The following is a 27231-nucleotide window of genomic DNA, read 5'->3' as shown; positions in this document are numbered from 1 at the left end:
CGGATGTCAGATGAGTGTGTGGGGCGCGGGTGTCGGGGGGGGGGGTGTGGGCTGAGGGGGGGGGTGCGGGTGTCGGGGGCTATGTGGGGTGCGGGTGTCGGGGGCTGGGGACGGGTGCGGGTGTGTGGTCCGGGGGGGTGTGCGGGTGTCGGATGGGTGCGGGGGGGTGTGTGGGATGCGGGTGTGAGGTGGGTGCGGGAGGGGTGCGAGTGCGGGGGGGCGTGTGGGGTGGGGGGGTGCTGCTGTCGGGGGGGGGGTGTGTGGGGTATGGGGGGATGCGGGTGCGGGTGGGGTGTGGGGTTGTGTGGGGTGGGGTGTGTGTGTGTGTGGGGTGCGGGTGCCGGAGGGGTGCGGGTGTCAGGGTCTGGGGAGGGCGCGGGTGCGGGGGGGGGGGTGTGGGGTGCGGGTGTCGGGGGGGTGCGGGTGTCAGGGTCTGGGGAGGGCGCGGGTGCGGGGGGGGTGTTGTGGGGTGCGGGTGTCGGGGGGGGTGCGGGCCGGGGGTGTGGGGGGTGCGGGGTGCGTGCTGCGGGGGAGTGTGTGTGTGTGTGTGTGTGTGTGTGTGTGCGGTGGGAGGTGGAGGGTGGGGGGGGTGGGGGGGGGGGTTGGGGGTGTGCGTTCCGGGCGCGTGGCGCGCGGGGGGCGGCGGGGGGCGCGCGCGCGGCGGCGTGGCGGGGCGGCGCGGTCCGGTCCGGGTTTTGCCGTCAGCCGCGGGCAGCGGCGGCGGCGGCGGCGGCGGCGGCAGCGCCGTGCAGCGCGGTTCGGGGGCTGTGCACTCCCAGAGCGAGCGGCGATGTGGAGGTGGGTGTGCGGCGGCGGCGGCGGCGGGCGGGCACCCTGCCCGCCTCGGGGCCCCTCTCCCCGGGACACCCCCCCCCCCCCCCCCAGCCCCCCCCCCCCGGCACCGGGCAGGTGCTGATCCCCCCCCCTCTCTCCTCTCCTCTCCCCTCCCCGCCGCCTCCCGGGCAGCCCCGGTAGGTGCCCGGTGGCCGGGGCCGCTCCGGCGGGCGGAGTTGGGGGGGTGTGTGTGTATGGGGGGGGTTGGGGGATGGTGGGAAAAGGGGAGAGGGGTGAAGAAAAAGTTTGGCGGGGGGCGGCGGCGGCTGGCCCCGCTCCGCCCGGCGCTGTTACCGGGCTGCCCGCGGCGGCGGCGGCGGGGCGCGGAGCTGGCCGCCTGCCCGCCTGCCCTCCGCGCTGCCTGCGCGGCGCCCCGGCGGCCCCGCCGCTTCCCGGGGGCGGGGAGGCGGGGGGGGGAAACGGGGTAACGAGCAAAGTTTTTCCCGGTGCGGCTGAACCCCCACCCCCCCCACCAACTCCGTCCCGGTCCCCGGTCCCGGTCCGCCGCATCCCGGCGGGGATGCGCTGGGAGGCGGAGGGGGGGGGAGGGGGATGGGGGCGAGCCCCCCCCTCGCCCCCCTCGACGCGGCATCGCCCGGTGGTTTCCCGGGTGACAATGGTGGCGGCGCGGCCGGGGGGCGGCGGGGGCGGCAGCGCCGCGGCGCCGGGGGGAGCGCGCAGGACCGGCCACCGCCACCCGCGGCGGATCGCCTCGGGGGGGGGATGGAGGGGGGGGAAAGGAGCCCCCCCCCCGGCGGCCGTGGCTCGCAGCCGCCCCTCTGCGCTCGAGGTCCCCGCGTGGGTCGCTCTCACCGCCCCCCCCCGGGGCCGCGCCGGGCTCCGGCGGCAGTTGGGCTCCTCCGCCGGTGACCGGCGGCGGGGTGGCCGTGGGAGCGGCGCCGCTCGCCATCGCCCAGCCATGTGCAACAACTAGCCCAACTTTATTATCCACCCCCCCACCCCGTCTTCCCAAGTAATTCCCCCCCCCCCCCCGCCACTCTAGCTTCGCCGTCAGTCGGGATTCCCGAACCCCCCGCTCGCGTTGGGGCGGGGGGGGGGGGGGGCACCCGGCGCACCCCGGCTCCCGGAGATCCCGCTGGATCCCGGCGCCCGCCGTGGAATATTCCCCGTTCGCTGCCAGCCCCGAAGCCACCGCGGGGTCTGCGAGCGATGCCCGAGCCCTGGGATTGTGGCACCAAACTCCGCGGAATCGCCGCCCCACGGTGCGGGGGGAAGGTGGGGGAGGGGTGGGGGGGTTTCCACCCCCCTCTTGTTTTATTTTTATTAGTACTATTTTTTTTTTCCCCCACCACATCCCGCAAGCGCTGCCGACCTTCTTCTGCGGGCCCGCGTTTGCTTGCTTTGGGTCGGTTTATTCTTTGCCGGGGTGATTGATTGGGGAGAGAAGCGGCGCGGGGGGGGGGGGGTGTGTGGGTGGGATGGAGGTGGGGGACGGGGGGTGGGGGGACACGGGGCAAAGCGCTGCCGCCCTCCCCGCTCCGCGTCCCACGCATAAACAAAGCTGCGCACACATCCTGCGATAACGGATCACATGTGTGCGCCGCCGTCGCCCCTGACCCCGGGCCGGCCAACCTTTACCCCCCCCGCTCCCTGCAAGCGACCCCGGGAAGAAGAAGAAGATGAAGAAGAAGAAGAAGAAGGGGTGGGGGGGGGTGGGGGAAGATGGGGGGAGCTGACATGCTGCGGGGATGGGGGGGGAGGTTTGAGGCAGGATTTGGGGATGAAGGGAGGGGGGGGGATGCACAAGCCCGGCTACCTGGGGCGCGGAGGCCGGAGCCGGCGGAAGTTTTGTTTCTCTGGAAACGGGCCCTTGCTGTGTCAGCAGCCCCTTTGTGCCGCTTTGTCCGTTCTCCCCCCCCCGCCGCCACCTCCGCCGGCTTCGGCCCCCTTGCCCAGCGGCACCTGGGGCCGCGGAGGGATGGACACCCCCCCCCCCCCCCGCCCCCGCGGCGCTCCCCATCCCTTCGTGGCTCCCCGGGGAGTTGAGTGGCATCCCCCTCCCCGGGAGGGCAGCAGGGTTGAGACGAGGAGGGGTCGGTTGAGGAGGCGGAGGTGGGGGGGAGGTGGTGACCCCCCCCCTCAAAGGTACCGCTCAGCGGGAGCGCCCGTAGGCATGGAAACCCTTCTCTGTCCGTCCGTCTGTCCGTCTCTCCTTAAAACGCCTATCTGGGAAAGCTCTGCAGAACCACCTTCCTTCGCAGCACCCCCGTTCCCAGCATCCCAGCCCGCTGGGGACGCCAGCTCTCGCCTCCCCGCTGCCGCCGCCGCCGGCTCTTGCCACCGCATCGAATTCAAATCGGTGGCGGCATCACGTGGGCCGAGGCTCGAACCCGAAAAGTGTCACCGCGCGTGGTGGCTCCGGCTGCCGGCGGATACCCACCCAAGGCCTGGCAAACCCGGGGATGCCGGTACCGGCGTCGCCCCCGCGATGCCGCCCCGTGAGCTGGCAGATGTCGTGCCCTGACCCCGGGGCCGGCGTTGGGGGGTGTGTGTGGGGGACACACATGATGACGGGACGATGGGGACGGGGACGCGCCGGCGTGTGACAACAAAAGCAAAGTAACAAAGGACTCGCCGGTGGCGCTCAGAAGTTCGTCCTGGCCCCCTGCCACAGCCGTCCGGCGCAGTCTTGGGATTTGGTGGCCTCGGTGGCCTCGTGGGCAGGGAGGGGGCTTTGCCTGGCTGCCGGGGGGTGTGTGTGTGTGTGTGTGTGTGTGCAAGCAGGGGTTTGAGGGGGGGTTGTTTGTGCTGAGAGCCGCGCACGCCATTCCCCCGCTCCCCGCCTGGGTGGGAAGAAGGCAGGAGGCGGCCGCGTCGTCCTTGACATGGATTTTGTGGCGGAGATGCGGGCGGCCGCGGCGCGCTGCCAGGCGCCTGCCGGCACCTCCTGCCCAGGGCGTGAGGTGGGCGGGCAGGGGAGAGGGGTTCCGGGCGCCCTGCCCCGAAATTCAGCCTCTCCCTCCTCATCCTCCTCCTCCGCAAAGGCGGGCGGCGGGGGAGAAGCCGTTGGGGGGGGTACAGGGAAGGGGGGTGTTTTGGGGATCCCCCACCCCGGGGGTCCCTCACCCACTGGCATCCCCCGCTGTCGTTGGGGACGGGTGGGTGGCGGCGGCGCAGGTGCTGCTTGCCCAGCAGCTGGGGAGGCTGCAGGACTTGGGGGTGGCATCCCCTCCCCAAAATTGTCCCTTCCGTCAAATCTCCTGCGGGGGTGGGGTGTGGGGGGCCGGGAGGAGGGCCGGATCCTGGCGCTCGGCCCTCGCAGCCGACGTCCCCCCCGGCACCTCCTGCTGCAGCCCTTCGGCTGTGTCCGGCCCCGGCTGGTCCCGCACCCTCTGTGTCCCCCCGTCTCCCCCAAGCAGGGACAGTCTGGGGTGGCGGCAGCGGGTGCCACCACTCCCCTGCCTTCTCCTCGCCCCACCGGCCCGTTTGTTTTCCCAAACCCCGGCCGTAGGAACAACCTCTTGATTAAGTGTATTAATAGTTAAACTTTCAGCTCATAGCTTAAACTCACCAGACCACGAAAAGCTCCCTCCTTTACTCATGCTCTGTTGCTCAACTAAAATATTGCACTCCAAAGGGTTGGTTTTTTGTTTTTTGGTTTTTTTTTTTTTTTTTTTTCCTTTTCCCCTCCTTTTCCCCCGCCTCGACTTGGACTCCTGGGAGCATGGGGGGGTCTTGCGCCCCCCCGCCCCCCCCCTCCCCCTTCCCCCTCAGCCCCCCCAGTTGTCCCCGCTGCTCCTCGCAGCCTCCCCTCCGCGAAGGGTGTCCCCGCCACCAGGGAATGGGGCTCTTGAAGCCCATCCAGGCTGGGGAGGAGGATGGAAAACCACCATCCCGGGGAAACGGTGGCCCCCCCCTGCCCTGCTGGGGACACAGGGATGGGCCGCGGTGGCTGGGGGTAGGATGGAGCTGCTGGTGGTAGTCGGTGTGCGGGATCGGCTGTTTTCCTGCTGGGTGGGCGACGGGGCAGGAGGAACAGGGAGAGGTTCGGCCAAGCCAAGTGCCAAGGTCCTGCAGCTGGGTCGGGGCAACCCCCAGTCCCAGCACAGCCGGGGGACGGGGGGGTTGGGAGCAGCCCTGCGGGGAAGGACTGGGGTTACTGGTGGGTGGCAGGTGGGATGTGAGCCCGCACCGTGCGCTCGCAGCCCAGAAAGCCAGTGTCTTCTGGGCTGCATCACTGTCATGGTGGCCATCGGGTCGAGGAAGGGATGCTCCCTCTCTGCTCCGCTCCGGTGAGACCCCCCTGGGGCGCTGCGTCCGGCTCTGGGGTCCCCAGCACAAGATGGACACGGACCTGTGAGAGTCGGGGCAGAGGAGGCCACCAAAACGGTCCGAGGGCTGGGACAGCTCTGCCATGGAGAGAGGATGAGAGAGTTGGGGGGTTTCAGCCTGGAGAAGAGAAGGCTCCGGGGGGACCTTAAGAGCCCCTTCCAGTCCCTAAAGGGGCTCCAGGAAAGCTGGGGAGGGACTCTGGATCAGGGAAGTGAGCCATGGGACGAGGGGGAACGGTTTTAAATGGAAAGAGGGGAGATTTAGACTGGACAGAGGGAAGAAATGTTTTACGATGTGGGTGGTGAGACACTGGAACAGGTTGCCTGGAGATCTTGCGGATGCCCCATCCCTGGAGGTGTTCAAGGTCAGGTTGGATGGGGCTTTGAGCAGCCAGGTCTGGTGGAAGATGCTGCTGCCCACGGTGAGGGTTCGGACTGGATGGTCTTTAGAGGTCCCTTCTAACCCAAACCCTTCGGTGATGCCGTGAAGGCAGGCAGTGGCACAGGATGGGCAAGGAGGGAAGAGCAAAGGGGTGGCTGGAGGGGGAACAACTTCTGGGAAGAACCATCCAGGAAAGCCTGGGCACGGAGCGGTGGGGAGGAAACACGTGGGTTTGTGGCAGAGCCGGGTAGGATCAGGCCTGCAGCGGACTTTGCCTTCACCGGAGGGACGTGCTCTGGTGGGGAGATGGGCTGGAGTGTGACTCCTTGTGCCGGGGAAGCCGCCAGGTGGGCATCAAGGGCATGGGGTCAAGGAGCAGCCTGTGTCCCCATCCATGCCCAGTGTCCTTTGGGATGCTCATGGTGTTGGAGCCCTAGGAGAGCTCCAGGGAGACGCAGGCAGCAGGACGGTGGGACCCCGACGAGTGGCTGAGGGCGACCTCTGGGTCCCGTCACCTGTGGGAGAGTCCAAAGGGCATGTTTTACCCTCGCCAATGGCCCTCCGGCGCCTGAAGACTGGGGTTGAAAGAAGCTTTTGGGTTCATCAACGTCTCAGCGCTGATGGTGCGGACGTGCTGTGGGGCAGTTCCTCGTCCTGCCCCGTATTCTGTTCTTTGGTGGCACTGCGGGGCTGGAGGGGTTCCTCGGTAACGTCTTTGGAGTGATTTCATCCTGGCTTGCAAGCAGGTGGAGGGCATTTACGGGCTGAAGTGACAGCCCTTGCTGCACAGGGGCGGCAGCCTGTTATTATGTGAATAAAAGGATTTTTAAGGTCACAGGGTTTTCAAGAGACTGCCTTGGTGTCCCTGGGTTCCAGCCATCCGTCGTTAGGGCATGGAGAAGGGACCTGAATAACGGCCCTGCAGTGTCCACCTTGTGAAGGCCTGGCTGCCAGGCCGTGGTCTTCCCTTGGGATTTGTGGATCCGGCTCTATGTCCTCGTACTCGAACCGTGTCGCTCATACTGAAGCATCTTCCATCAGCGGAACTTGGACATCCTTTGTGCGGGGAGGATGAGGACCTGTCGCCTCTCACAGAGGGATGCCTATGGCGTGGTGGCCCGGACGTGGGGAGGTACATGTTGGCCTCCACCCTGGAACTGGTGTCAGAGAAAGGAAGTGCCATTTTCTGGTTTTTCCAAGCGGGATGTGCTTTTCCATCTCCGCTCTCCCGGCTCAGTGAGGTGGGAGCTGGAAAAGGGCTTAGGTCACGGGCTCTGCCCCACGTCAACGCTGTGGTACATTTCTTCAGCAGGTGCTGGGTGGTACCTGTGCCACGGTGTGAGATGTAGCCTGGCATTTCTGGGGCACTTCTGAGATGGGCTTCATCCCAAGGGTCTGATTGTCACCTGTGTGGCACTGGACAGTGGGTGGTGGCAGGACTGGGGAATATACTGTCCCTGTGGGTTGCGAGGTGCTTCTGGGTGACTCCAGGGGGTTCTGGGAGGCTGCTGCCACCCACGAGACCTCAACTGACCCCAGCATACGTTTCCTCAGCACTTGTTGGGCTTCCTGGGGATGGCCCAGGCTTGAGCGAGGGTTGAGTTTGTGCTCTGGTATGGTGGGATGGGGCATGGTCACCTCTGGTGTCCTCTGGTGCTGCTGTCTCTGGTCATCTCTTGGTTTGCTGGTGGTTGTCCGCTGTTGGAAGGCAGCCCTGCTCTCGCCTGCGGCTGTGGCTTGATGGGTGTTTCATTTTTGGCTTTGCAAACCCTCCTTGAGTTCGTGCCTGTCCTCCAGCACTTCATAGGGATATCTGGGCAATATCCACCTCCCACGGCCTTCCTTATGAGTCTTCGGCTGTGCCCAAATGAGCAACGCAGCTCCATCCACTCAGACGTGGACCACCAGAGATGGTCTCTTGGTGTCCCCAAGGTTCCTGGGGTCATCAGGCCTGCTGAGAATCGTCCTTGTGGCTTTGGTGCCTCTTTTCCTCCCTCGGAGACAGGCCAAGAAAAGCAGTTTGGGGTGCAGGTCTGAGTCCTGAGCCTCTTACCTGAACATCCTGAAGGCTGAGGGCTTCTCACCTGAACGTCCCTGCCCTGAAGGGTTTGCAGACGTGGGTGCTCTCAGCTCTGCTGCCTCCATGTCCTGTAGGCTCTTCTCCACTGTGCCTGTTTGCTGCCCGGAGGCAGGTTCCTGCTCTCCAGCCTCTCCTGGAGCTGGAGCGTGGCTGGGGAGGACCGTTTGTGCCCAAGGAGCGTTGATGTCTTGAGGGTGGCTGGACACCCTTCAACACGGGTGCAAAGCCTGGTGGAGGGAGGTCTACACCCGTGGGAGGTGCAGACCAGTGCTCTGCCCTCTGCTTTGCAGGCATCTGTCTCTGGGTTTGGGTCTAGGCGAAGGGAGGGCAAATGACCTGTGCTCACAGGTGTTGCTTGGAGGCAGTGTGGGGTCTTGCCTCCTTCCATAGCCTCATGGAATGGTTTGGGTTGGAAGGAACCTTCAAAGATCATTTAGTCCAACTTCCCCTCAGAAGATGGAGGGACATCTTCCACTAGGTCGGGTTCCTCAAAGCACTCTTCAGCCAGAATTTGAACACTTCCAGTGGTGGTGCATCCACAGCTCCTCTGGGCAACCTGTCCCAATGTCTCATCACCCTCATCGTGAAACGTTTCTTCCTTATGCCCGTCCTAACCCTGTCCTCTTCCAGTTTAAAGCCGTTGCCCCTTGTCCTGTCACTGCAGGCCTTGGTAGAAAGTCTTCCTCCGTCTTTCCTACAAGCCCCTTTTATGTTTTAAAAGGTCTTTCAGCAGGTCCAGGCCTGGACTGGGCCACGGGGAGGTGAGTGGTTGGTGGCCAGGACGTGGTAGCGGGCGTGCAGACAGCCAGGGCGGCCAAACCCAGGGCTACCAGTGCCCATCTGGGTTCTCCTTCCCCACCTTCCCATCTCGCATCCCTGCCGTGTCCTGCTGGGACGACAGCAGGGAGGTCGATTGCAGGCACCCGTCGCTCTCGGGGTCCCCGCTGCCAGCCGGGGACTTTTCCCCCAGTTCCCGCAGCCCGTGGGAGCCAGCGGCCGAGGATTGCTGGCTCTGGGAGCACTCCCCTTGCCCTCTGCTTTACCTTCTGCATCTCGCTAATCTGATGACCGGAGGTATGCGAAGCATTTCAAATATGGCCTCGTTAGCTGGCTCCGGACAGAGCACGCAAGAGGCGTTTCTTCACACTCCTATTCCAGCCGGCTGTTGCCGTTCCCTCCTCCCACGGGCATCCCGCTGCCGTTTGCCCCGAGCCGGCTGGGATCGGCAGGGCCAGTCGAGCCCATCCTGCCCGGCGGCGGGATGGATGTGTCCCTTTGGATGGATGTGTCCCTTTGCAGGTCTGCGCTGGGCGAGCATCGGGTCCCATGGCCATTTGAGGGTGTCGTTGGGCGTGTGGGCGAGGGGCGAGCGCGTGCCGATGGCTGGGAGCGGGGTGTCCCCTCTGCCCACAGCCTTGGCGGGGGCCCCAGCCACCCGCAGCGCGCCCAGCCCGCTGGAAAGACCTGGAGGGGCAGCTCAGGGCACACGCGATGGGTGGGCACGGGGGGTGTCCCAGGGAGTCCCCTGGGAGCAGGGGGCTCTCCGAAAGATGTTGGGGTGGGGGACGTGGGGTGGTGGGTGCTGGCCCCAGTGGGAAGCACCCAGCGTGGGGAGGGGGTCTGGGGGGGACACGGTGGGGCTGTGGGTGCAGGGGAGGGGGGACCTCGGGGTCCCCAGGGAATGGGTGCTCCCCAGGGGGACTGCAGCCCGTCTCCGGCCGGCTCTCCGGTGGTCCTCGCGGTGCTGTGCCCATGGGTGGGTGTCACCCGCCTCGGGGTCCTGTGCCTCTGCCCGACCCGCTCCCCGCTGGGGATGGCGAGCGGAGAATCCCGTCCGTCTGTCCCCCTGTGTCCGTCTGCGCCTCCCCATCCCCTTCCGTGCCCCGGCGCACATCACTGACCCGGCACACCGGGCTGCCGCCAGAAGGGGCCCCATTGCCGACGATGCTGCCCTGCTTCCGCCTGGCCGGGGCCGCCTGCCCGCAGTGCCAGCGTTGGTGGGGACCCTCCGCTTCCCATGTCCCCCGCGTCCCCTGCCACGCTGCGGCGGCAGCAGGAGCCTGGCAGCGTCTCCCCGCTCTGCCGAAGGAGCTATTTCAAGCTGGGGCGGGGGGGAGAAACACGAATGTAGAGGATGAAGATGGCGAGGGTGGCTCCAGCTGCCCTTGGGGACAGCTGGCCCCAGCGTCGGCGTCCCTGGGGAGGGGATGCCATGGCCCGGCACAACCTGGCGTGGCCTTGGCAGGGCTGGGAGCCGGACGCCGGGTTTTTGCGCTTTAATGCATCAGGACAGCTTGCAAATTCCAGGCTGGCGCGGCAAGGTGCCGGCCGCGGCCGAGCGTGCGCTGTCTGGCGGCCGAGAGGGCCGCGCTGCCATAACCGGTTAGCTTGCCGGCCGCCGGCGGGGTGCGAGGGCCCGCGGGGGGCTGCGGGCAGCCCCTGCCTCCCGCCGCGCCAGGCAGGGGGGGGTTGTCTGTGCGGCAGAGGTGGGGGGCAGCCCCAGTGCGCCGCGGTTGGGCTGAGAAGGGCAGATCTTAGGGACCCCCGTCCCCCCATCGACAGAGACCCCTGTCCCCTCTGGTCTCCAAGGTCCTCTCTGTCCCACTGTCTTCAAGGACCCCCGTCCCCTCCTTCTGCAGTGAATCCCGTCCCCTGTGTCCCCCCCTCGCCTGCGAAGCCCCTTGTCTCCCTTCTACAGAGCCCCTGCTCCCCCATCTGTAGGGACCCTCGTCCCCGCTTCTGTAGAGACCCCCAGCCCCTTGGTCTGCAGAGACCCCTGTCCCCCCATCTACAGGGCCCTGTCCCCCATTTTGGAGCCCCGTGCTCCCTCCTGTCTTCAGGCACCCCCATCCCCCCCTTCTGCAGGGAACCCTGTCCCCATATTTGCAGAGCCCTGTGTCCCCGCCATGCCCAGGGACCCCTGACCCCACCTCTGCAGAGCCCTGGGATGGTTCCTGAGTGTCCGCCCGCCCGGCATGGATGAGGACTCAGGGGCAGCTCAAGGGCAGCCTGTGCTGTCAGACTCCCCGGGGAGAGGGGGCGACCCGTCACCTCGACACATGGGGAAACTGAGGCAGAGGAGGGTGGCGCTGCTGCCTGCACCCCCAGCACCACCGTGGCTCGGGGCCCTGCGTGTCCGGCAGGCAGGGACCAGCGTTGGGGGGGGTGTCATCGAATCTGTCACAGAATGGTTTGGGGTGGAAGGGACCTTAAAGCCCATCCAGTGCCACCCCCTGCCCTGGGCAGGGACACCTCCTGCCAGGACCAGGTTGCTCCAAGCCCCGTCCAACCTGGCCTTGGATGCTCCTGGGGGTCTTCGTGCACCTCATCCATGGGGGGTGCAAACCAGCGGTGGATGGTTTTCCACCAGATCCTTTCTAAGAGGCAGTTTCTCATCCTTTCCCTAAATGTTTCCGAAATATTGGAGCCCGTCAGTCGAGCCGAGACCCTCAGGCTTCGCCTCCGTCGCCCGGCGCGCCCGCGTCTCCCCGCTGACACGTCGCCTCCCTTCTCCCCATCCTCACGTTCGGGTTCCTCGACTGAAAAAGCCTTTAAAAACACATCTTGGCCACCTCGCTGGGGAAAACTGGAGTCACCTTGAGTGCCAAACCCACCGTGCCAGGGGGCCTCGGCACACGCTCGCCAGGCTCCAGCTGCTCCCAGCCCCGCTCCCGCCGGGAGCAGCCGCCGCTCGCTGCATCTTGGGCAGCTTCTTTCTTTGCGAAGGCGTTGGGGGATTAGCGAGGGGATTAGTAAATATGACCCCAGGTAAAGATTAAGACACCCCCCCCCCCCCCAAAAAAAAAAAAGGAAAAAAGGTGTTTTCCGCTCCTCCCCCCTCCCCATGCTGATGCACTGTGAAGATTAAAAAATGGGATGAATTTGTGCCGCGGGTGGCAGTGTGTTTAGGGGTGGGGGGTGGCAGTGGGATGGGGGGATAGTGCAGTGATGGGGCTGTGAGTGGGGGTCTGGAGATGCCAGACCCGGGGGGAAAAAGGCTGGTGGGGGCAGTGGCAGGTCCCCAGGGGTCCCCAGGGGCCAGGCAGTTGGTGGCTGGTGGTGGCCACAGGCAGCCACAGCCGGCAGTGGGTGATGGGGAGGGGATTTTTTGGGGGGGGAGGGGGCTGAGCACCAGCTTGGTGGGGGGTCGAGCATCATTTCGGGGGGCTGAGCACTGGTTTGAGGGGCTGAGCACCGGCTTGGGGGGTCAAGCATTATTTTTGGGGGCTAAGGACCAAACTTGGGGGTTGAGCACTGTTCGGGGGGGGCACCGTTTCGGAGGGCTGAGGACCAGCACAGGGATTGAGCACCGTTTTGGGGGGGCCGAGGACCGGCTCGGTGGTCAAGGCTCATTCTGGGAGGCTAAGCGCTAGCTTGGGGTCAAGCACTGGTTTAGGGGGGGTCGAGCGCTTTTTTAGGGGGCTGAGTACCAGCTTGGGGATCAAGCACTGTTTCGGGGGGTCTGAGCGCTGGGTGGGGGGCTGAGCACCACCTCGGGGGTCAAGGAGCGGTGTGGGGGGTGCTGAGCGCCCGCTCAGGGGTCCAGCGCCGGCGTGGCGGGGACGAGCACTGGCTTGAGGATGGAGCACCATTTCGGGAAGCTGAGCACCAGTTTGAGCATTGGGTGCTGGTTTGGGGGGGGCCCAGCACCGTTTCAGGATGGGTTTTTCCTGCTCCCTCTTTGCTCCCTGTCCTCCTCCGTGTGCACTCGTACCATGGGATAGCAGGAAAAGCCGGCTCTGGGTCCCTTGGCTGGCACCAAGCATGCGGGTGCATCCCAGCCCTTCCCTGCCTCAGTTTCCCTCCCACAGCAGAGCTCTTCCAGGGGTGTCCCCGCTGCCTCCTGCCCAGACAGGCGGGGATGGGAAGGAACACTGCATCCCCACGGCCTGTGGCAGGGCGGCCGGTACCCCGGGTGATGCTGGGGTACCAAGAGCATCCCTCGGGAGCGTTCCGCTGGGAACTCGGGTGCCATGGGGTGCGCTGACAAGCCCTCGCCTGGCCAACTCCATGCCGGAGCCTGAGCCTGCTCTCCTGGCCATCCCAGCAGCCATCTCCGGATGGGATCTGAATCCACCAGGACCTTCTCCTGGAGCAGAGGTCCCCCTGGAGCTGGGACCCATGCCCGCGCCATGGTGTGCGAGGGGGTGCACGCATGGGTGCAGGGCGCACCGTCCCCTTCCCAAAGAGCTGCTGCTGTCGGAGAGGGGAGAACCACGCTGTCCCCTTCCCCGGGGGACTGCGGGTCTGGGGCAGCACGAGGAGGCGGTGGAGAGGAGCCCGAGGTGTCTCCCAGCCCGGGGACTATTTTTGCTTCGCAGGTCACCTTGAACCCTGCGGGTCCCGGCCGCCCTGGGGACCCATCTGTCACCCTGCCTGCGCCCGGGTTGGCAGCAGCTGCACCTTCCCCTCCGTCCCGGGGGCAGGGGACGAGGGCAGGGCTTTGTCCTGGCGCCAGGGCTGTGGCGTGTCCCAGGGCTTGTCCCTCCTTGTCCGTCCCTGCCACAGCACCTGCTCTGGTAGCACCATCCGGCTCCTCGCGGCGTTTCCTGGCTTTCCATGGGATGCAGCCGCCCTCCTCCTCGGAGATGTCCCCCCCTCTCCTCCTGCGGGGTGGGGACAGATCCAGACTGGGAGGAGGATGCCAGCTCCATGCCCAGCATCTGCATCACCAGCACTCCCCGCCGTGGGGGGCATGCCACTGGTGGCACTGGGAGCCGGGCCGGGTGTGATGACGGTAGGAGAGGGAGTAGTGATACCGCTGGGGACACCGGTCTCGCCGAGCCCCATCCTCGAGGACAAAATCCTGCTCTCCTCACCCCGGCTGGATGGACGGCTGCATCCCCAGGTGCCCCCCAAAAGCTCTCCCAGAGGTTGACCATGGGGCAAGGGGTCAGGGATATCCCTGCCCCCATCCTGGACTGGAGCTGGAGTCAGTGTCCCGGAGCGGGGAGTAGCTCCTGCGTCCCTCAGGAGTGGGCGCACCATCCCCCCCTACACTGGCCCCGCTGCCCCCCAATGCACCTGGCATCAGTTATCGATTGGGTGGAAATAAAAGCAGTTTAGGAGAAACTTGGAAGCACGGTGTTGCAGAAGGGCCCAGAGTTTGAAGTCGTGCGTGCGCTTGTACCGGGGTGGCCACGGGCCGGGGAGCAGCACGAAAAACTGCATCCGGGTCCCTCAGCGTGGGCACATCCCACCCCTTCCCTGCCTCAGTTTCCCTCTGGCAGCGGAGCTATTCCAGGGAGCTCCTGCCTGTGGGGGTTGGGTTGTCCGGCTGCTCTCCCGCCCGGCTGCCGTGGAGCATCCTTGCCCAGGCAGGGATGGGCAGGAACGCGGTGCCCCGCGGCAGGGCAGCTGGTAGCCTGGGTGATGCTGGGGTGCTGAGAGCATCCCTCGGAGTATTCCCCTAGGAGCATGGCCGTATGCATGTGTGGGAGGCTGGGTGCTCCAACAGACACCCCCACCCTGTGCCCTTGGGGGCTGAGACTGCCCCAAACTCATCGCACGGGTGAAAATAACCGCGGGGCGAGGAGGACGCTTGGCCACATCCCTGCCCAGCTCTGCTTCAGCGGCGTCTTGGCTGCGGGGGCTGCTCTGGGGGGACTCTCTGGCAGGGTCCCCCCTTGGCCGGGCTTTGTGCCGGGGTGGGGGGGCTGCGACGGGTAGGAAATCACGTGGCTCGGGGGCCTGGGGCTTGACGGGAAGCGAGGGTCGAGGCGAGGGGCGGAGGGACCCGTGCCGGAGCTCCCGTCCTGCTGAGGGGCGGCTCGGCCGGCGTTAAGCTCAGGATCGGGCCCCCAAACCAGCTGCCCCACGGCGGCTTCCCGGCAAGGTGGGGGGGACGATGACGATGACGGGCTGCCATTCCTCCCTGGAGCAGATGGTCCCTCGGCAGCAAGCTGCCCCTTCCGCATCGATTACCCGGGCTGGCCGTTTAACGATTGCTTTCCGGGGTTAATTAAACTCTCCTCGCCGAGGGCTGCGGCCCTACCTGCCTGCAGCCCTCATGGAACCCCCCCTTCAAAAGCTGGGGGCGGGGGGGGTGGGGGACACGAGCCTGTGGCTGGGGCTGGGGTTTGCTTCCAAGCCAAACCTGGCCCTTGACATCCATCCCGGAGCGCGGCGGGCGTGCCGGCAGGATCCCGGGCATCCGGAGCAAGGTCAGCTGCGGAGCCCAGCCGCATCCCGCTCCCCGGGCAGCACGGGGTGCCGGAGGAGGGGGTGCCTCCCCCCTGACCCTGAACCCCCTTTTCGGGAAGCCGTCCCCGCCACCTTGCTCCCCTCGAATTTGGGCTGTGACCGGCCGCGTCTCTATTTGCCATGATTTTGGAGAAAGGCGCGGGATGTTGGGCAGCCGGCCGGGGGCTGTGGAGCCGCGGGTTTGGGGAGTGGGTCGCCAGCGCCCCGCCGTCACCGGGAGCTGCTGCCTCCCGCGTCTCTGCCCATGCCCTTTCGGCGGGCGCTCTGGGTCGAAACTGCCATCTTTTGCCTCATTGTCAGCCTCGCCGAGGTTACGCATCGTTTGCTGACTCACAGCCTCCTGCTCTAATTACTCGGCTTCGCTCCCTCCCTGGAGCCACCCAGCCGGGCCCGGCACGTCGCTTTCTGCGGCCGGGCTGCGCTGTTTGCCGGGGAGGTGGGGGCTGGAGCACCCCGTGCGACCCCCTCCCTGCCCGCGAGCATCGCTCCGAGTCTCCCAGCGCGGCCGAAAGCCGCTCTCGTGGTCGCCCGCTCCAGCATCCCACCGCTTTCCCTCCCCCGGGATGGTTTTGGGGTGCAGCGGGGAGGGGGGGGGTGGGTTGGCAGGGCGAGAGCGTGGCGTATCCAACCCATCGCCCAGGCGTGACGCTGTTGTGGGGGGTGGTGGGGGGGCTGCTCAGGGCTGGCACCCCTCCGGTATCGCCCCGCCGAGGTTCGCTCGCTCCCGCTGCGGTGCTCCCCGTGAGCATTCTGGGCGCGCGGCCCCCTCCCGGGGCGAGCGGGAGCCCAGCCTCCCCCCTCGGCGGCAGCGCCGGCTGGGACGAGCCGCGCACTAAACCCGTTAGCTGAGCCTCTTTGATCCCCGTCTGATATGATCAGCCGGCCGGTAAGCTCTCGGCCGGGCCCGGCGTGATTTCCAGCGTGGCGGCGATTCGAACAGACGCCGCAATTACCGCCGGGGTCGGGCTGTTCTCGCTCCTGCGCCGGCTCCTCCGCGCTGGCTGGGGCTCCTGCCCGCCCAGAAGCGAAGCTGCCCAGGAAAGCACCGTCTCTGCCCTTCATTATTATTATTTTCCAACTATCCTCCCATCCCGGGCTTGCCGGCGTGGTGTGGCGCCGGTGGGAAAAGCCTGCTCTCCGCTCCGGCATCTCGCTGCTGGCATGCCCCTCCAAGGAGAGGGGACCCAAATCCACCCGTCCCAAGGAGGCAGATGGGCGCAGGGGCTCAAGTTGGCCCTAATTAATTGAATTTTGATCTCCTGGTGCGTTCGGGTGGTAATATTGGGGCGGAAACAAGGTCCCTGCAAATCCATCTTGCTAAGGGAGGTGAAACCAAGCCGGGTAATCCGGTGGTAACGACAGCGCTCCAAGCCGGGTAATGCAGTCGCGCTCGCCTTGGGAGAGGAGATATTTTATTTATTTATATAGGAAGAAAAAAAACCCACCCATATATGCGTTTGCACAGGCTTCTGTCTGTCACCGAACGGTACAACCACGCATCTTATCTCATAAAGCCATATTTTGGCCCCTTTTTTTCCCCCCAAGAAAGTGAATTTTAAGCACGGGGAGACAGTGATGGTTTCTTTGGAGCTGTTACGATCTGCCATGTACAATAAATCCGTCTCAGTTTGTGGATTATTGGCCCAATAGACCGTAACAGCTCTGTCAGCCCCTCCTGGCGTGCTGTGTCCGGCGAGCTCAGCCTTCTGTGGGTTTTCCTTTATTTTTTTTTTTTGTTTTTTTTGTTTTTTTTTTAGCAGAAATTTCCTAAGGATTTTTCCATGCCGCGTGCATGTACAGCAGCTGATACGGAAATCACAGCAGCTTAGTTGCGTGCCCAGGTATTTTGGGGGGGTGGGTTTTGCCCTTTTTTTTTTTTATTTTTTATTTTTTTTAATATCTATTTCTCTCCGAAAATACCCGAAGGCGCACGCTGGAGTCCAAGCCCCCAAAATACGTTGAAGCGGGACGGCAGAGCTGTCGCCCCTGGAGCGCGGCGGGGGGCTGCTTCGGCAGCGCCGGTCGGGCTTGTTGGGGATGGGGATCCAGCAGGATTTCCCCTGGACGGCCCTGCTCCTGCCGGCTGTCGTTCCCAGCCCCCCGTGCTTGATCCAAGCCTGGAAAACCAGGATTTCCCGGGGATGGCATGGGATGGTGTGCTGGCCCCTCCGTCCTCCCCGGGTAGAGTGCTGGGTGGCACACGCTGCTGTCACCCCCAGCCTGAATTTGAGGGGGGTCTGAGCCCCCTGGGGAGGGGGGGGAAGCCTATATCCCATCCTGCCCCCATCCTGCCCTGATGCCGGGGGGTCCTGCTGGGTGGGCTCAGCCCAGCAGCGGGGTGGGATGTGGGGCGAAATGGGAGATGCAGGCATGGGCTGAGGTATGGGACAGAGATGCTGGGGCTGGTGGGTGGGGGGATTTAGGGCTGCTGGGGGTGGGGGGGTGACGCACGCACCCGCCTTTGTCCCCGAGACCCAGCCGGGGGCGCTTGGGTGGGATTAGGGATGGGGTGGGAGCAGGCTGAGCGCTCGGTGCTGTCAGGGATAGCCGGGCCGGGGGTGGCGGGTGGCCCCTGCCGTGCCAGGGACGGCCGGTGTCGGGGGTGCCGGGGGGGGCTGCTGGCCGGCGGTGCCTTTAAGTCCCCCCAGCCCCTGCGCTGGGGGAGCCGCTCTGGTCCCAGCAGCTCCGTAAGCCCATTAAGAGCTCAGGGAGCCTTACGCCTCGGGGGTCTGCAGGAGGGACTTGCACTACTTCAGCTTAAACCCCTTGAGCCGAAACGGGGCCGCCCGCTGCGGGGACATGGGGACGTCGGCGGCCACCCTCCGGAGACGCCCGTCCCGAATGCCCCGCTTCCCCAGGCCTCAAGGGACAGGGACGGCAGCCCTGGGAGCGCCCTGGCGAGGCGGGGGTTTGGCTTTGATGCGTTAAACTGCGCCGTTGGGGTAGAAAAAGCACCTCATTCCCTGTAAAATCCTTAAAGGAGGATCTTCCCCCTCCGGGTGCTGAGGGTCAGCTTCACGGCGTGTAGGAGAAAGGCGCGGGGAGGGCACGTGGGTCCGTCTGGGGTGCACGAGGATGGGGAAGCCACGCTGGTCAAGGGGAACCCGGTCAGGAATTGCTGGGGGATTTTTTTTTCTACCCTCAACCTGGCCGTGCCCTATGTCCAAATGTGTCGGAAGATACCGAAGGAGGAAACAAAAAAACCCTAAGGATGGGTCTTTGTGAAGTCCTTGGGATGGAAACGCGCCTTCCCCTGCTGTGTGAGCACGGCATTCCCCACACCCTGCCCTCTGTCACGCCGCTGCTTTGCTGACCCCCCGCCAGAAGACCAAGGAAGGTGTCCTGGACAGTCCCGAAAATGCCGGTGGCTCATCCTCGCTGCAAGGACAGGGTTCTTTCTGCCTGATCCACCCACCGCCTGCAAGACCAAGTTCCCCTGAGCTCCTGCTGGCGGGGGGGATGGAGTTTGCTGGGGCCCCCTGCCCAGCTTGTTCCCACAAGCCCTGCTCGTCCCCCAGGCTTGCTCGGGCTCGTCCACCATGGAGCGTGTCACCCAGGGCAGGACTCCCTGGCGTGGCGGTGCCAGCGTGGGGAAGAGGGAGCAGGAGGAGATGGAGAAAGCAGCAGAGGGAGGAGGATGTCCATCGTGGAAGCCGAGAACGGGCACTGGGGACATCAACCCTTTGGGTTGGTGCCTCGTGCTCTGGAGGAGCCATCTCAGAGGCTTGCCAGTGCTGCGTCCAGAGATGGGGAGGTGGGTGTTGGGTTTCAGGGGGACATAGGGTCAAACCCTTCTGCACGGGTGAAGGAAGATGGTTCTCTTGCAGGGGAGTCACCGTTTGAGCAGGCAGGTCCCTGGGGGAAGGTTAGGGACTCTGAACCCACCCTGGCCTGGCTGGGGAAGGGGTGGACCACCACGGGGCAGGCACCAACTCTGACAACCACATCCAGCTTGTTCCTTGCCGTTCCAGCTTGCCACCTTGTTCCTCAGCTTTTGGGGAAGTGAGGAAAGGCAGAAGCATTGATATCTAATGGTAGTTTTAATTGTAGACCCTCAGAACTTGGGGCCAAGATGGACCATGAGTCCAGAAGGATGCTTATGCCCTGTAATCAAGTCCCCTGGAAGCACATCTCCAGTGGGATAAGCTCAGCACATCGAGCCCTTTCCAGCTCCCGCAATGCAGCATTTCCTTCATGCTCAAGGCTCGGCCTGGCAGCTCTTCCCTTTCTTCATCCGTGTTGTGACATCTTTTAGATGGGTTTTTCCATGGCGGCTCTCCTCGAGGTCACACCTACAGTGAGCCCCTCTGTTTCTTACCGTGTGTCCTGCAGTTCTTTCATCTGAGGGTCCCCCCCCGGTCCTGACTTGTGTCGCAGCTGGTGGTGGTGGTGGTGACCCCTTCCTCCTTCCCAGGTCCCCCGCTCTGCTTTCCAACTGTCTTGTGGCTGGTTCTTTGAGTTCTACCACCTTCACCTGTCTCCCGTCTGCTTTTTTGGTAAGGCACAGCGCTTGTCTCCACAGAGAATGGTTTGGGTTGGAAGAGACCTTCAAAGATCATCCAGTCCCTTCTCCCTGCACTTCCACAATATCTTCCACCAGACCAGGCTGCTCAAAGTCCCATCCAACCTGGCCTTGAATGATGGGGCATCCACAGCTTCTCTGGGCAACCTGGGCCACGTCTCACCACCCTCATTGTAAAACGTTTCTTCCTTATGCCCAACCTAACCCTGCCCTCTTTCAGTTTAAAACCATTGCCCCTTGTCCTGTCATGACGGGCCTTGGTGAAAAGTCTCTGTCCATCCTTCTTAGATGCCTCCTTCATCTATGGAAAGGCCACGGTAAGGTCTCGTGGCTGCGTGTGAGACACACAGTGAAAACCTAAGCGTTTTGTAGCAGTCTGAATGCTTTCTGCAGCCAAACTGGTATCCGATCAAAGACAAGCTGGGCCATGTTGGTACAACCCCTCCCCGCCGTGCCACCACATCCCTAAGGCAGGAATTCTTGTCCCAGCAGTTTTCTGGGAACTGTTTTCCTAATGACTCTTCCCATCAGGTTGCCCAGGACTGCTGTTCTTCCACCCTCTGCTGGCACGCTAATGGGAAGGAAGAGACCCTTCCTCTTGGGCTGATTCCTGAAGAAGCGTCAAGAACCAAGAGGGCCGTTAGACATCTCCTCCCAAGGAGAACTTGGCTTGGGTAGCTGCATCGCTTGTGCTCCTCTGGCCTCAGACACGTACGCCCATCCGAGAGCACGGCATGCGTTTGGTGCAGCTCTCCTTCCCAGCAGTGGTCCTGGTTGAAGGTGGAACTTCTAGCTTATGACATCACAGTCGGTTGCCATCAGAGCCGGGATCGCGGTGTCTCATCACGGAGCCAGGGCTCACTCTCCCCAGATCGTGGTGCAAACCCTCCCTGTGGCTCCGCTCTCCCAGAGGATGAGGAGATGGTTGCTCCCTGGGCTCCAGCAGGTATGAAAGGGAGGAACGTCATCTCCTTCCTCTTTATCCTGGGATGCTCCAGCTTGCCCATCGTGTTGGTCCCTGCACCAATATAATTTCCTTGACTACCCTCATCCTTGAGCGTGTGGATGGCTTGGGAAATCTGGGTCTAGTACTACAGCTACCTGTCATGGAAAAGCCAAAGGGGAGGAGAAGGGCATTGAGGGTCGCAGGAGACCCGAGGACCAGTGAAAACAGTGTCTGAGATGTTCCCCAGGGTGAACCGAAATGATGGAGCACCTGCAGGGCATTACGGGTCCTGGAGGTGTCACAGACTCTTAGAATTGCCTGGGTTGGAAGGGACCTTTCAGATCATCGAGTCCAACCATCAACCCAACACTGCCAAGTCCACCACTAAACCATGTCCTTCAGGACCACGTCTACACGTCTTTTAAATACCTCCAGGGATGGTGATTCCACCACTCCCCTGGGGAGCCTGTTCCAATGCTTGATAACCCTTTAGGTGAAGAAATTTTTCCTGATACCCAGTCTAAACCTCCCCTGGCACAACTTGAGGCCGTTCCCTCTTGTCCCATCGCCTGTTCCTTGGGAGAAGAGACCGACCCGCCCTGGCTACACCCTCCTTTCAGGGAGCTGTAGAGAGCGAGAAGGTCTCCCCTCAGCCTCCTTTTCTCCAGGCTGAACACCCCCAGCTCCCTCAGCCGCTCCTCACAAGACTTGTGCTCCAGACCCCTCACCAGCTCCGTTGCCCTTCTCTGGACACACTCCAGCACCTCAATGTCTTGTTGTGAAGGGCCCAAAACTGGACACAGCCCTCGAGGTGGGGCCTCACCAGTGCCCAGCAGCAAGTGTCGGCAGCAAGTGTCCCCGTTCCCTGGTGCCCGCTGGCCTTGCGGCAGCAGCAGCAGCGTTCCCTCCGCCCAGGTCCCCAGCACCGTCCTCTTGCTCAACCTTTTCCAGCCCGGCACCCAGAGCCCGGCAGGTCATGCTCAGCTCGCCGGCGCTGCCTTGAGTCGTCCTGGGCTCCCCGGTTTCCATCCCCACCACCTCTGGCAGGACCCGGCTCCGTGCTGGGGTCACCCGTGACCTCCCGGTGGTGCCGGGGAGCGGGAAGCTCCCCGGGGCGCACGGCAGCGAGTGCGTGCATCCGAGCTAGAGCGCGCCGGGGTTTGCTCTGTATTATTCTGGGTTTAAAAGGAAAAAAAAAAGTGACTGCTCTTTCCCAGTTCCTGCATTTCCTGAGAGCAGCCTCACTCCTCGCTTATCTTCAGACAGCCTCAGGGGTATTCCCTGGGAGTTTGGGAGTTTAATCAGGCATTGCTGGGGCATGTGAACTCTGTGCCGAGTCGCCGTTCCCATGGAGGGGAGCGCCTCGCGCAGATATTTGGGTTGGCGTGCCTGGGCTGGGGGCTGGGCTGGCTGGGAACACGCTGCTCCTTTTCCTGGGGATGCCACTGGGAATGGCCGAGGAGTGACGACCCGCCTGGCCGGGGGGGTGCCACAGGCAGGGTGGCTTCCCGGGAGCACCCACCGCAGCGGGGCTGGCTGTGCTGGGGTGCGCTGGGGCGGCGGGAGGGAGGGAGGGAGCCTTCGTCCCCTCCAGCCCTGCCTCTGCCACCTGCCTCCTTTTTTCCCCAACCCATGGCTTTTCCTTGTAGCATCCCGGGCGGAGCCCACCGGTCCATCCAGCCATCCTGACCCGGCACCCGACTCCGCCGCTCGCTTTATTTCGGGTGATTTTGAATTCATCAGAGAGTCGGGACCCGGGTGGAAATGTCCGATGCCTGGCTCTGCTTTGCCGGTGAAATCGAGGGCTTTTGTTGCTGGCTCTTTAGCAGGCAGTATTTCTTTTTTTGGGGGCTGGATATATTCCTGGCAAGTAAAATGACGGATGCTCTGTTTCGTTTCCAGTGGCAGCGTTTCAGATTCCTTGCTCCAGGGCAGGAGCCGAGCGAACTCTGATTCCGGAGCAGCTCTGGTACCTTGGCAGCTTAAAGGCCACGGGGTTTGCTTGAATGACAAGCGGCACCGAGCGTGGGGAGAGCTGGGGAAAGGCGGTTTTGTGCGGCGTGCCCTCCATCTCTTGCAGGAGCGAAAGCCCGGCGAGTGGGGAGGCAGCTTTTTATTGTCTTGGCGCTTGGCAGGCGGAGTGGGCGGTGGTGGAAAGGCGACGCGCAGGAGGACGGCGAGCGCGGATGCTCCCCGAGTCGCTGCTGGGTGGATGGAGAGAAGGGCAAAATCTCGGGGCACAGCTGCGCATCTTCTCCCCGGGAACTCTTGGGCGCCTCTTAGCCCGGCTCTGCCCGTACCTCCCGTTGTGCCCGGCTTGGAGGGACGGTGCGGATCCCGGCTGAGCTGCATCCTGCGGCGTCGGCAAACCCAAGCCATCAGGGAGGATGGGACCTGCCGGTGGAGCTTCCCTGCCGCCGGGGATGCCGCAGCGCTGGGGATGAAGCGCGAGGGATGGGGGTCCACAGCCCAGGGGGAGTCAGGGGGGGTCAGAGACTTGCCTTCCTGAGGCTTCCCAGCTTTTTTTGGCCCATCTGGATGGAGCTGAGGCAGGTGGGGGTCTGCAGGCAGGGCCTGGGATGGCACTGGCAGCGGGCAGGGTCTGCCCGCCCCTGCTGGAGCCCCCCTGTGCTTCGTGTTGCTGCTGGAAGTGACCCGGACTGCGGCCGGCGCAGGGGGGATGCTGGCAGCTGGGCAGCGAGACCTTCCCTCCAAAACCCCTCAAGCTTCTCTGGTCCACTGGGCTTCCTGGGAGCCATTTCCCAGGCACTGGGGAGGCTGTGATGCCTGGGTTGGCCAGCCCCATCGCTGTGGCGAGTTTTGGCTGTGCTCAGCAAGGCTGTGGGGCTGGGAGGAGACCGAGCTGGACTCCCCGAGGGCTGCGGGGTGCCCCACTTGAGCCCTCCCAAAGAGGAGCTGCTCTTCTTCCCTCCCCTCCCCCAGCCCTGGCCAAGCAGCCTTCCTCCCCTTTCTCTTCTTCCTCCTGTTTCCCTCCTGCCAGCGAGGCCAAGCAAAACGCGATGCTGACCAAAAATAACAACCGCCGGCAGATCCAGACAATGGATAAACCCGGCGAGGGCGAGGGCGACCCGAATCCTCCCAGAGGAAGACGGGATTATTTGCCGTCCTCTTAGACATCTGTCAATAGCTGCCGTTTTCGACCCCCGGCGGCTTTCCGACGGGGCCACCGCCTTCCTGGCGGCAAAAGCGATTCCTCCAAAGCGGTCGCCTTCAGGAGCGTCTGCTCGGGCGGGATCGCACACCTTAATCCCACCAGCGCAGAAGCAGCAGGGATCCAGCACTCCGGGGGGTTTGTGGGGTGAGCAGTGGAGATGCCTCTTGGATGGCAGTGTTTTATCCAGCCCACAGAGCCAGGCTGGGTGCTCCCTTGCTCGCACAGCTCCTGCCTCGCTTCCCGGCGCTCGCTTGGTCCGTGGGGCGCAGGCGCCGAGGTGTCAACCCTGCCCTGCCACCCTTGAGGTGGGGGGGGGTCTCGTCACTAAGGACCACGAGGTCCCCACCGCCCCTTAATGACCAAACTCAAATGCACTGAGCTCGCCCCGGCGCTTTTGAGTGCGCATTCCCACTGCCGACGCGCTTCTGGCTCACCGGTGGTGGTGGTGACACAGGTGCTGGCATGGGTGCGCTGGCCCTTCCCACTGCCAGCGCTCCTGGGACCTGGAATAGCCCCTCACTTTGTGCTCTGCCACTGTGGAGATACCTGGCAGGATGTGGAGGGATAGGGTTTTGAGAGAGGGGGGAGCACAAGGGGACCTCTCCAGGCTGGGGCTGCTCTTGGAAGGGGCACTGCTGGATTTGGGCACCATTGGAGGTGTCGCTTGGAGGTGGCAGTGATTGGTTTGGGCGCCACTGGAGGTGGCACTTGGAGGTGCCACTGATGGATTTGGGCATCATTGGATGTGGCACTGGTGGTTTTGGGCACCATTGGAGGTGGCACTTGGAGGTGGCACTGATGGATTTGGGCACCACTGGAGGTGGCACTTGGAGGTGCCACTGATGGGTTTGGGCACCATTGGAAGTGGCACTTGGAGGTAGCACTGATGGATGTGGGCACCACTGGAGGTGGCACTGATGGGTTTGGGTGCCATTGGAGGTGGCACTTGGAGGTGGCACTGATGGGTTTGGGCATCATTGGAGGTGGCACTGGTGGTTTTGGGAATAGTTGGAGGTGCCACTTGGAGGTGGCACTGATGGATTTGGGCACCACTGGAGGTGGCACTTGGAGGTGGCACTGATTGGTTTGGGCGCCATTGGAGGTGGCGCTTGGAGGTAGCACTGGTGGATGTGGGCACCACTGGAGGTGGCACTTGGAGGTGGCACTGTTGGGTTTGGGGCTCTTTGCCATCCAATATTCCCATGCAGCTGTGCCTACAACTTTTTTTTCTTATTTTTAATGAACTTCTTGGAGCTCTGCGCCTGCTGATGAGTCTCTCCGTGACCCGGTTAGCAGTTAGACCCCGAGTCATTTCCGCTGTAATCGCCCCATCTGTTAACGGGAGTGATTCACACGTCTCAGCTTGGCCTTGGCGGGCTGCGTGTGGGTCTCCCCAGGGTGAAGCCTTGCCTGGGTCCCCCGTCGCCCTTTGCGGTGGCTCTTGGGGCTCCTGCAGGGATGCCCGTTGTCGCTGGCATCTGCCGCCGGGCAGCACCTGCCCCCCATCCACCTGGCCCCGAAGTCCTTGGGTCATTCAACCTGGTCTCCTCAACAGCACAGCCCTGAAATCACCTTGGGGACCTCCCTTGGTGGAGGGGACGCTGGAGACTAGCTGGACCAAAGAGGGAGGGACCCTCCTGGTCCTTCCAGGAGGGTCTGGGGGGGGGGGCGGTTTGCAGAGGGCAGGGGGGGGTTCTGCGAGACTGGGAGCGATGCCTCATCTCCCGGGGGGGGCAGCAAAGGCGATGCCAAGGCGGGGGGAGTGGGCGAGCGGCAGAGAGCCGTGCCACGGCGCGTGAATGTCAGATGCTGCTTGGCTGCGAGCTGGGCTCGTGCGAGCGCAGATCTGTTCAATCCCATTTGGAAAGGGAGTGTGGGGGGGGGAGAAACAGGAGGGGGGGCCCTTCCCGAGGCTCAATCTGGTAGGTTTTAGTTACAGTCGTTTTAGGATTTGGGCAGCGAATTGGCGCAGCTTTGGCACGGGGAGGGGGGATGGATGAGCGCTGTGGTGGGGGGGTGTGAGGCTGCCAAGCCTCCCTCGTCCCCCCGATTTGGGGAAGCGGGGGAGTGGAGGGGGTGGCGCAGGTGGGTGCAGCCCCCGGGCTGAGCAGCGCGGCCGTCACCCGGCTCTCTGGGCAGCAGCTGGGCGAGCGGAGGAGGGGAGGAGGTGCCTGGCGTTGTCCGCGGGGCACCCGCAGCCCTGCAATGCTCGGGTGGACGTTTCAAATCGCGTTATCTCCAGAACCGCCCGGCTCCGGCCGCTCCGAGTGGCAGCGGAGATAAGTGGATTTCCAGGGAGCGCCTGGTCGTCTGACATTTAAGACTCCTTAATCCACAACCCCCACCCCGCAGAGGCAGGACACAGCCACGTTTCCCAGCCGGGTGGCGCGGGGCGGCCCCGGGCACAGTTCGGTCCCCATGGTGGTGGCCCCGGGTGTGCATGGGGACGGGGAGGTTCAAGGATGCGCATGGAGGTGATGGTGTCTCTGGGGATGTCCTTGTCCTCTCCATGGTGGTAACCTCCTTGGAAGTCCAGGGCATGTTGGTGATGGGCTCAGCCTTGCTTGGGCGTCCCTACATGTCTGACCATGCCGGTGGGTTGGGAAGCCCTCAGCACCCGTGGTGATGTGGGGAAAACCCCCACCAGCGGGGAAATAGACACCTTTGCTGGAGCCCAGGCACAGGAGCCCAGTTGGCCGACGGGGAGGTGGCATCACCTCCTGCCTGCTCAGCTGGGCATCTGCAGGGTGGCGGCATGGCCTCACCACGTCACGCATGGCTTCACCACATCGCACGTGGCCTCACCACATCATGCATGGCCTCACCACGTCGTGCATGGCCTCACCACGTCACTCATGGCTCCACCACACCGCCCTTGGAGTACGTGCCTGGCACGGTGCGTCTCTGGCCCTTGCTGGCTGGGCTCTGTGTGTGTCCAGAGCTGCTCTTGGGAGGCACCACCAGAGCCGAGTGGCTGCCTGCGAGGAGGAGACAGGTGAAAGCCACTCTGTGCGCCATGATGATTCGCCATCTGCTTCCAGGGCTAACTCCAGATGCTGGATTTAATCTTCCATAGCGTTTTTAATTCAGGAGTTGGCTTCTTAATGTCCCTCAGTGCCTCCTCAGCAGCAGAGATGAGCTGAGCGGCTGCCACAACTGGCCCGTCGAAGGATGTTCTGGAGCACGGGAGATGAACTATCTCCATACGAGTTACCCATCTGGCAACCCATCATACCTCTGGCTCGTTAACCTGTGGACGCCCAGGGTGAGGCTTAGCATTTACGACACTGCCCAAACCTCCCCCAGGCCTGGGCGTCCACTCTTGATGTCCAGAGAAAATGTAGTGGGCGACGGGTAACTTCCATGTTGCATCCAGGAGTGGATCTTCTGGCTGGACCAGTTTCTGAGCGGATTAATGCGAAGAGCAGAGTTTGGGGGCTGTTGGGTTGACAGAGAGGATGACTTGCAAACAATGTAGGTGAAGGACATGCTTGTCTTTGCCTCAGGGTGCCCGTGCCTAGTTATCAGGCACCATGTTCTCCCTGAATGGGTGTCCTGCGGGGATATTCCACCTTGGGAGATGGTGGTGGCTTGATTTCTCTCTTGGTTCATCTTGTTTCCCGCTGTGGCTTTGGCAGAAGTCTCTGCCCTGCCAGCAGTCCCCGTGGCTGGCTCTTGCCTGGCTGAGACCTTGGCATCTCAAGACATGATGGTGCTTCCTTGTGTGGTCGAAAAGGTCCAGTAGCCCTTTGGTCTGGCACCTGCTGCCTGACTTGTGGTCAATGAGGCTGTGATGA

General features: G+C 63.8%; 1 protein-coding gene across 1 annotated transcript in view; it reads left to right on the top strand.

Moving 5' to 3' along the window:
- The first annotated feature begins 665 nt into the window (after positions 1 to 665).
- The window catches only part of CXXC5 (CXXC finger protein 5), a 38458-nt gene continuing 11892 nt past the window's right edge, over positions 666 to 27231 (top strand). Inside the window, exon 1 of the mRNA XM_074604178.1 lies at positions 666 to 798. The gene's annotated coding sequence lies outside the window, so the exon portion shown is untranslated. The remainder of the gene's footprint in view (positions 799 to 27231) is intronic.

This window comes from Larus michahellis, chromosome 11, assembly GCF_964199755.1.
Source record: "Larus michahellis chromosome 11, bLarMic1.1, whole genome shotgun sequence".
NCBI classification, from domain to species: Eukaryota; Metazoa; Chordata; class Aves; order Charadriiformes; family Laridae; genus Larus; species Larus michahellis.
The sequence above is the reverse complement of the archived record's forward strand: the minus strand, read 5'-3'. Positions and strand labels throughout refer to the sequence as shown.